This window comes from Carassius auratus, chromosome 45 (genome assembly GCF_003368295.1).
Source record: "Carassius auratus strain Wakin chromosome 45, ASM336829v1, whole genome shotgun sequence".
Classification (NCBI taxonomy): domain Eukaryota; kingdom Metazoa; phylum Chordata; class Actinopteri; order Cypriniformes; family Cyprinidae; genus Carassius; species Carassius auratus.
This window is the reverse complement of record NC_039287.1, coordinates 358282-366782: the sequence shown is the minus strand read 5'-3', so window position 1 is coordinate 366782 and position 8501 is coordinate 358282.

Sequence of the window (8501 nt, the reverse complement as noted above, 5' to 3'; positions counted from 1 at the left end):
TATATTGAACTCACGGTCATTACCCAAGTTTTGTATGTTTATTTTCATTTCAACATATTGATGAACGCTGTTACAGATTTTGTCTTAGTAACATGGGATACAATAGTTTTTGTTAAAAGATATGGGCTGTTTGAGTAACACCGTCGTCTCCGAGCTCGAAGTTTTCACCGCTTACAGGCACGCCACTAACCTAAACCTGTAACTCTATCATAATTATTTAAAATAACTATAAACTTCATGCGTGACACCTATGTAACTGACTAAAACTAATATGTATCTAAACAAACATTTGCGGTTGTGGAAAAGTGAATTAATAGATGTCAGAAACTGCGTTCCAGTCGTAGCGCGTTTCCCGGATCAGACCTTAAGCACGAGAATGACTAAAACGGTCAAAATCATCCCGCCTCTCACTTAAATGAACGACTTATCAACAGCGGTTTATTTATTGAAGTACTGTTTAGAGATGCATACGATGAAAATACCACATCCATGACATCCCATGACTTTTAATGTTAACTTTAGTGTAGTAGATGGGTTGTATTAAGTATAAGAGTCATAACAGAAGATGGTAAGGCTCATTTTAAAAGTCGAGGTAGTGGCTATTATTTGTCATTGTGACACAGGTAGACCAGAAAAAGCTCTAAAGTTGCATCAAATCTCAGTTTAAACGCTCTCTTGACAATCATTTAATCATTCTTGTACTCTATTTTGTTCATGTTTTGTCTGTTTGACCTAACTCTGAGAATAGTCTTTATCTAAAAACAATGAAAAAGATACACGGCTGGTGGGCCGGATCAACATTAAAAGTTTTCACAATAGTTTAAAAGAGCGGACTTCACTATTAGGTAATTGTTATTCCGATACACATTTCCTGTATAAAAGACTTATCTATAACCTTTTAAGGTGAATGTAGTGCAATCTTATGGATCTTAAACGTAATCACGTTACAACAAGGCGACATAGTCCCTCTAGCAAATCCGTCAAAAGTGGACAAAGCAGAAAAATCTCAGCGCACGGCAGATGATAATGCTTATGACCGAAGGAGAGTACACATAGGCCTACTCTTTAATGTCGAGCGGAGCATGTTGAAACAATGTGAACATGGTCATCAGCTATATGAACAAGAGCTCTAGATGTAGGGGCGATATTTTTATGCCGTAAAATTCCTAATGAACAGGCAGTGTATGTTTGACCGCAGTCAGAGAAAACTGCAAAACAACGTGTCAACAGAACGGTCGACTATCTCTGGTAAAATAAATAAATAAATAAAATTATACATGTTTACGAGTCACACATTGACAATTTTGTCCTATGTGCTCATTACTGCTAAAATCACTGAATTATGAAATGCAAACGTGTGTACGGCATTTTTCTGTAACCATTACAAAAGTGAGAACGTCGTAGTTCTCAAATGTGTTTGTATTACAACGGTAGCCCATCTAACAAATCTGGAAAAGTGGAGAAGCAAAGATGTTTAGCACATACACACGTACACCGGAGATGTTGCTTTTATTTGAATCGAAGAAGATGGCCGTAGGAACTGATGACATTCTTTAATTGTCGTCGTGTCGTTGTTTTGTCAAAGTAATAGAAAAAAAAATGTTCGGGGAAATGTTTAATCATTTTTCTTAAATGAATAGAACGCTCACCCCGCTCTCTTTCCCACGCGAGAGTTAGCATGAACTTACAGGAGTCTTAAAACAAAATGTGATTTGCGTCATCGGCTATCCCGAACACGATGACTAAATCTAACGGAGGTAATAAAAATATAATTTACAAATCAACATTTAACAAAAAAAAAATACTTTAACATTGTATTCTGAATTGTATATGCGTTGTAACCGTTAAGTTTTCTCGCTATACTCTCTTTCTTAGCTCGAATACACGAAAGGTTATGGATAAAATGTATCTCACAAGAGTGTGGAAACTTTAACGGAGTGTACCGTTTGATTTGTTTAGGTTGTAATAGTTTTAAAGTGTAAAACAGCTAGACTTAATTTTTGCTTCGATGCTTCATGCGATCACACTTTTGGACAGACACAAAGTTGAGCTAAAAGAAATATCTCAAAGAGAAAAAACTGTTACTTAATTTCTTAATTTTCATTTATTCCTGTTAGGATGACGCCGCACAAAGATCGCCTAAAAACGTACGGTCCGACAAACAAATTGCGAACGACCGTCCAAAATCTTGATACGGCTAAATATCGATGTGTAAGAAAAATGTCATTTACAAAACATTGTGATTCTTAGATGTGAAACACCCTTGACATGATCTGTTGGCCTGCGCTAAAATAGTCATAAATGTTTTAGCACAGCTATTTACACAAATAGTATGAGAACTGTATATTGTTTCACTGGCATAGAAAATTAATTACCGCTTTATCCGGATCAAAGGGATATGATGATAATAGTTGAAACATCCTTAGCTCGTACATTTCTTTCATTTTGAAAATCACAGCTGCCGGTGATTACAGTTTTTTTTTTTTTTTTTTTTTGTAAACCATTTAACATTACACGATGCCTACAAAATAGTCAAAGCGTATGTTTTCTGTTCTAGGTAAGAACATTTACAACCGAGTGTTATAGGCCGGGTAAATAATTTGAAAATAGTATTTCTGTCGAATGAGAAAAGTTCAGTCGTACATTTAAAAAAATTTCTGATGTAGAAATTATGTTTCTGCCAAACATATCCAAAGAGAAAAGGTTTTCCTCTCTGGAGAGAAAAGCACTCGGGTGCATAAATTATATGAAGAGACGATGCCGGTCATCGGGTTATTTAAAAAAAATAAGACGATAGACGGTGTGCCTTGCTTTAGTGACACACAATGTGTTTAAACTACAGGATAGAAGGATGGGGATACAGTAACATACAACTATAAACTTTAAGAAAAGTTAACTTTCATTAGACTATTGTAAAGGGATCTTACAGTAGGCTAAATAAAAGCACTAAGTAATAAGGCTGAAGGGCAAACAACTGATGGAAAACACACGTTGGGGGGATACTGTCGGTTAAATATATTGTTTTAAATAAGGATTTAAATACAAAAGTAAGTACTTTTAATACAAAACATATAAAATAGACTACAGCCTCTTAGATGTACAGGCGGTCATTTTAATATTTTTGCTTTTAAATGGAGGTATTTTGGGACGGCTAAGCAGAGGGCCTGCAAATGTCTTTCCTGCTCTGTGTCTGAAAGTACCGTGGATATGTGAAAGGTTTACGACCGTAGCAACGCACATAAATTACATCTCTAGGACGCGTGGGTCTTTCCTGAACCATCTTTAATGGTTGAATACCATCGAGGGTCTTTCTTCTAAAAGATAAAACAACTTCATCTAAACTTCACAGTCTATACTGTGACAAACAAACGAGCTCCTCAGTATAGATTTAAAGCTAAATCAATATTTTAAGTTTTATTTTTAAAAAACATACAGAAAGACTTTGGCATCATGTTTCATATTGTGTGTGTGTGTGTGTGTGTGTGTGTGTGTGTGTGTGAGAGAGAGAGAGAGAGAGAGTGAGAGAGAGAGAGAGAGAGTGTGTGTGTGTGTGAGAGAGAGGGTGTGTGTGTGTGTGTGTGTGTGTGTGTGTGTCTGTGGGTGTGAGGGGGAGAGAGAGAGAGAGAGAGAGAGAGAGAGAGAGAGATGGTTATGAAAACTTTGAAGATGGTGCTAAAATAAGAACTTTAAAGAATCTAAAGTGATTAATGCATGACGCATCTGATATAATATGATCATATATATGATATGATAAAATATGATATAAATATTTTTTTATTATATAATATTATATAAAAATATAAAATATTTTAGGTCATATATATCATGAATTAAGAATCAACGGACATCAGATGTACCGGGGGTACTGATTATTAAAAAAAAATTACATTAATGTTAGCTTTGAAATAATGTACACCATTGACTTAGATCATGCGGTCTGAAACTCCACCCTCGCCTGCGCGGGGTGTGTGTGAAGCAGCCCCTCGGGTCTCACATACATTTCACTACGAGGACCTGTGAGATTCTGTTTATGATTTAATCATTTTTATTTTATTTTTTAAGTCGTATTATTTTATTTTGGGGATATTTCATTCATGTTTGGACATCTCTCACCGGTCTAAGACTGTAAGGGATAATTTTTTATATCATCAGAAATGTTTATTGTATATATACTATGCTATCACATTTAAAATAAGTTATCTTTTAAAAAAAGAAGAGTATGGTGTGTTTTATAAGTTTGATTAACTTAAATGTTGAATACCTTTTTTTGTTTAATGAATTGCTTTAGTAGCCCGATGTCATTATATAATTATTTATTTTCATATTCTTTAACCCCTGGAGTCTGAGTGGGTTTTGGGGACTGGAGATATTTTGACACCCCTCAGACGTTGGTGTTTTTCATTATCCTAAAACGTATTAGTGGCTAAAAGTCTGAATATCCCATAATATGTGATCAGCATGATTGTACATGTCTGTAATTTTGAGAAGGCTGCGTTTATGATTAGTTTTTGTTTAAAATATGTTTAAAATGTGTTTGTATATGTTGTATAAGTATTGATTGAATACATGATTAAAAAAATGTATGATAAAATTATTTGTTTTGGTTTAGTAACATGTCTGTTACTGCGATGTGTTTTATAAAAACGATGAATACTTGTTTAAAATGTATGTTCCGGTTTAGTAACATGCCGTCATATATAATTTAATATTGTTTAAAATAGAGATAAGTCTCTTTTTAACTTGATATGTCCACGCGTATGTCCGCTTGTTTATATGGTTTATCAGAATACAAATTTGTATAGCGCCGTGGATATTATAGTGATATAACAAGGTACGTGTGGCTTATGATGAAATTTATAGGCTAGTCATAATTCAGATCGCTTAAAAGTGTACGTGCATGCAGCATTTTATTGTATGGTGGTACTGTAGGTGTACGGTTAAAATAAATAATTAAACAGCTTTTTGAAAAAGATATGATATAAAGATGGATATAAAAGGTTTTAAATATAATATAGAAAATGTCTTGCAACAAATAATGTGAAATGAATTTAACTGAATTGTGTCAATGACACGTCCGGGTTCCTCAATAGACCATATTCTTCATTCTGTTCAATTATATATTTTTTCCCCGATCATGGTAAAATGTATATTATTAGTGATGAACAAAACTAATGTAAATGTTTTGTTTTATATTGTTTGTGAATGTATAATGTGTTTATATACATTAAAAGAAGAAAATAAGACTTGGAGACGAATGTGTGTACACAGGCATTAGAGGGAGAGAGAGGGAGAGAGAGAGGGGTACAAGAGATGCTAGCCGCTCGCCCACCGTAATTCATAGATGCACCGGTCAGAAAACTGTCAAAAACATGGTACTCCCGCGTGAGATACGTTAGTTTTAATAAAAAAATGGCTTTGAAGATATTATGATTTTGTAGTAAATTCCGACGAGTGTGCACTGTGGCGTGCAAACGCAGACAGTGGGGACACAGAGGGTCAGGATCAAAGGTGTGTGAAAACATCTCTTTCCTGCTCTCTAAAAAAAAAAAAAGGAAAAAAAGATCTTGTTTTATCTGAAACAGTCGGTTTCAGTATATTTTTTTATACAGTTTAATTTATAACCTTTTTTTAAAAGAACAGAATGTTTTTTCAACCTTAGTTAAATTGTTTTTAGATTATGTATATTATATAAATGTGAAATAATTAAAATGTGTTTTAGATTATATAAATTATAAAATGTTTTATATATAAATGTGAAATAACTAAAATGTGTTTTAGATTATATAAATTATATAATGTTTTATATATATAAATGTGAAATAATTAAAATGTGTTTTAGATTATATGAATTATATAAATGTGAAATAACTGAATGTCACATATATGATAAAGTTCAAACAAGCTAACTGACAGAAAAGTTCAAACAAGCTAACTGTGATAAACTTCAAACAAGCTAACTGACACAGAGTTCAAACAACTGGCACACACTTCAAACAAACTAACGGTCAATAGGGTAAAACTTTCTGTCAAAACTGCATGATCGATGATTGGGGAGTCTTTCATATACCGTTTTAATTTAAAACTAACAGGTCAATAGGGTAAAACTTTCTGTCAAAAGCACATGATCGATGCGTGGGGAGTCTTTCATCTTCCGTTTAAACTAGCCGTCAAAACCATGATTTAGAACTAACTAGGTCAATAGGGTAAAACTTTCTGTCAAAACCGCATGATCGATGCTTGGAAAGGTCATAGGTTAACCCTTGAAGCCGGAAAGTTCCGCCCATCCATCATAAGGTTACCGGAAGTTCAACCTGTCAAAAGGTCAAAGGTCAAAGTCATAAATCATCATGACAGAAGGTGTATAATAATAACTACTGGTGCATACTTAAAGAGGAAAAAAAGTCTCAGATAGCTTGTAATATAATCTATGAGATATTTATAACAGTATAGCAGACTGCTTACACAAAATACATGTTAAATATCAGTTGTCAGGAGGTTGGAGGTTACTCTCAGTCTGATGATGGAAGGCATTTAGTAGATTGTGTACAACAGGTTTTACATCAGTTTTGATTATATTCATAACTTAGAACCCATAGAAATTTCCATATTAAATATAATACACTTTGCTTTATAGGGTTAACATGCAAATCTGAGCAGCGTTTACAGTTATTGACTTGTGTACTGAATGCCTAAGGACTAATTTCTTGTAACAATCTGCTTAATCCTGGGTTTTCACAGCCCCTGTTAGCATTTATTATCACATTTGTCCACCATAATTCCAGTCAATTGCACTCTAATCGCTTCAAATCATGCAAATGGAGAGTTGTGAAGTGATTAGCATCAGTGCAACTCACTCCATAACAGCGTTTTTGTCTGCACATTTCTAAATATTTAAAAATACTGGCATGCAACTGAGACACGGATACACTCTTAAAAATAAAGGTGCTTCACAATGACATACAAGTCAAACGACTTTGACTAAAAGGTTATTTTATGGCATAGCTTGAAGAACCTTTTGAAGCACCTTTATTTTTAAGAATGTACCCACCTATTCATCAAACAATTTCATGGGGTCTTTAATGTATGGCCTATGTAGAGCATTTTTATGCACTGATATAAGAAAATTTGGGCATTAGAATCATTACTTTGCTATTTGCAATAGTGCTTACTAAAAGCACAAATGAATCTAAACTGTTGGAGGGTCATGTTAAGGATTTGTAAAGGGTGGTGGGCTATAGACTTTACTGCAGGTCATCTCTCTGATAATCCTCACCCTCTTTGGCTTTGAGGAGGGAATCTTTTTAATCACCAGATCGAAATGATTCTGACACTGGCTCCAGGCTTAATTATTTCCCTCAGCACCTGCATTTCAATTAATGATTGTAACGTCCTTGTTCTTTGAGAGTCTCGTGCTTGGGTATTATGATATATGTCTCTTTAACCTTGAGTTGTATTTCGCCGCAACTGTCAGCATTTTAGAGAGCTGGAGAGACAAGGACTCGGCCAATGTTTCTGAGCTTGTACATTTTGCGTACATAGGCACAGATGAGCTGGTAAGAATGAACGATACTTCTCCGAACTGCTCATTTCCTGTTTTCCGTGGCAAAGGACTAGCTCTTTTGAAAAAGTCACAACAGAATCTTGCTCCATTTGTATTTATTTTTGTCTTGAGGGCTCGTCTAAATGAGCTGCTGACTCATGCAGTAAAATTAAGTAAGATGTACACGTCTCTCCCTTTTCTCCAGGTGCTGTCAAAAGAACTCTAATCCTTAGAATGTCAACATATCCTGCATATAATTTACTCCATCAGACATTGTATTTAATGGTTGATAAAGAGAATTGCTATATTCAAAAATTTCTGCCATTTGTCATTTTTAGATCGCAGATTTGTTGTTAAAGTTGATAGCAGATGGTAAAAAATTCAAATGAGATGGTTATTTGAATCATATTTACTTTTCTAAACTGTCACAAAATATCTAACTATCTTTTAAATAAAGAGGAATTTACTTGAGAAGGAAAACTTCATAGTATATTAAGACATATATTACAGCAACATCATAAAAAATGGCAAGAATACTAAATAATACACATATAAATGATATTGATTTAAATTAAAATGTCTTTTTTTTTTTTTTACATATTTATAAAAAAATATATCTTTTTTTAAATACATACAGGAGAACTCTGATTATGCAAATTAATTGTGAATACACATTTTCAATGAAAAATGGAAGTTGAAATACATTCTCTGAATGTGAATATCTTATTGTTTTTTTAGCTTGTGTTTTATTCTCAGGGCAGAGATGGAGCAGCATTTGATGGGTGATGTGTCACACATGCGTGTAGCTAACAGAGAGAATTTCTCCTCACGCTCTCAGGGAGACACAATCCAGCAGCTCTCCAGACATTGTATGTGACTGACTTGTTTGTCGGCTACAGTGTCTCCTTGCAATGCAGGCTGGAGGAGGTGTCTAGATTCACAGTTACAGAGACTAGAAAGC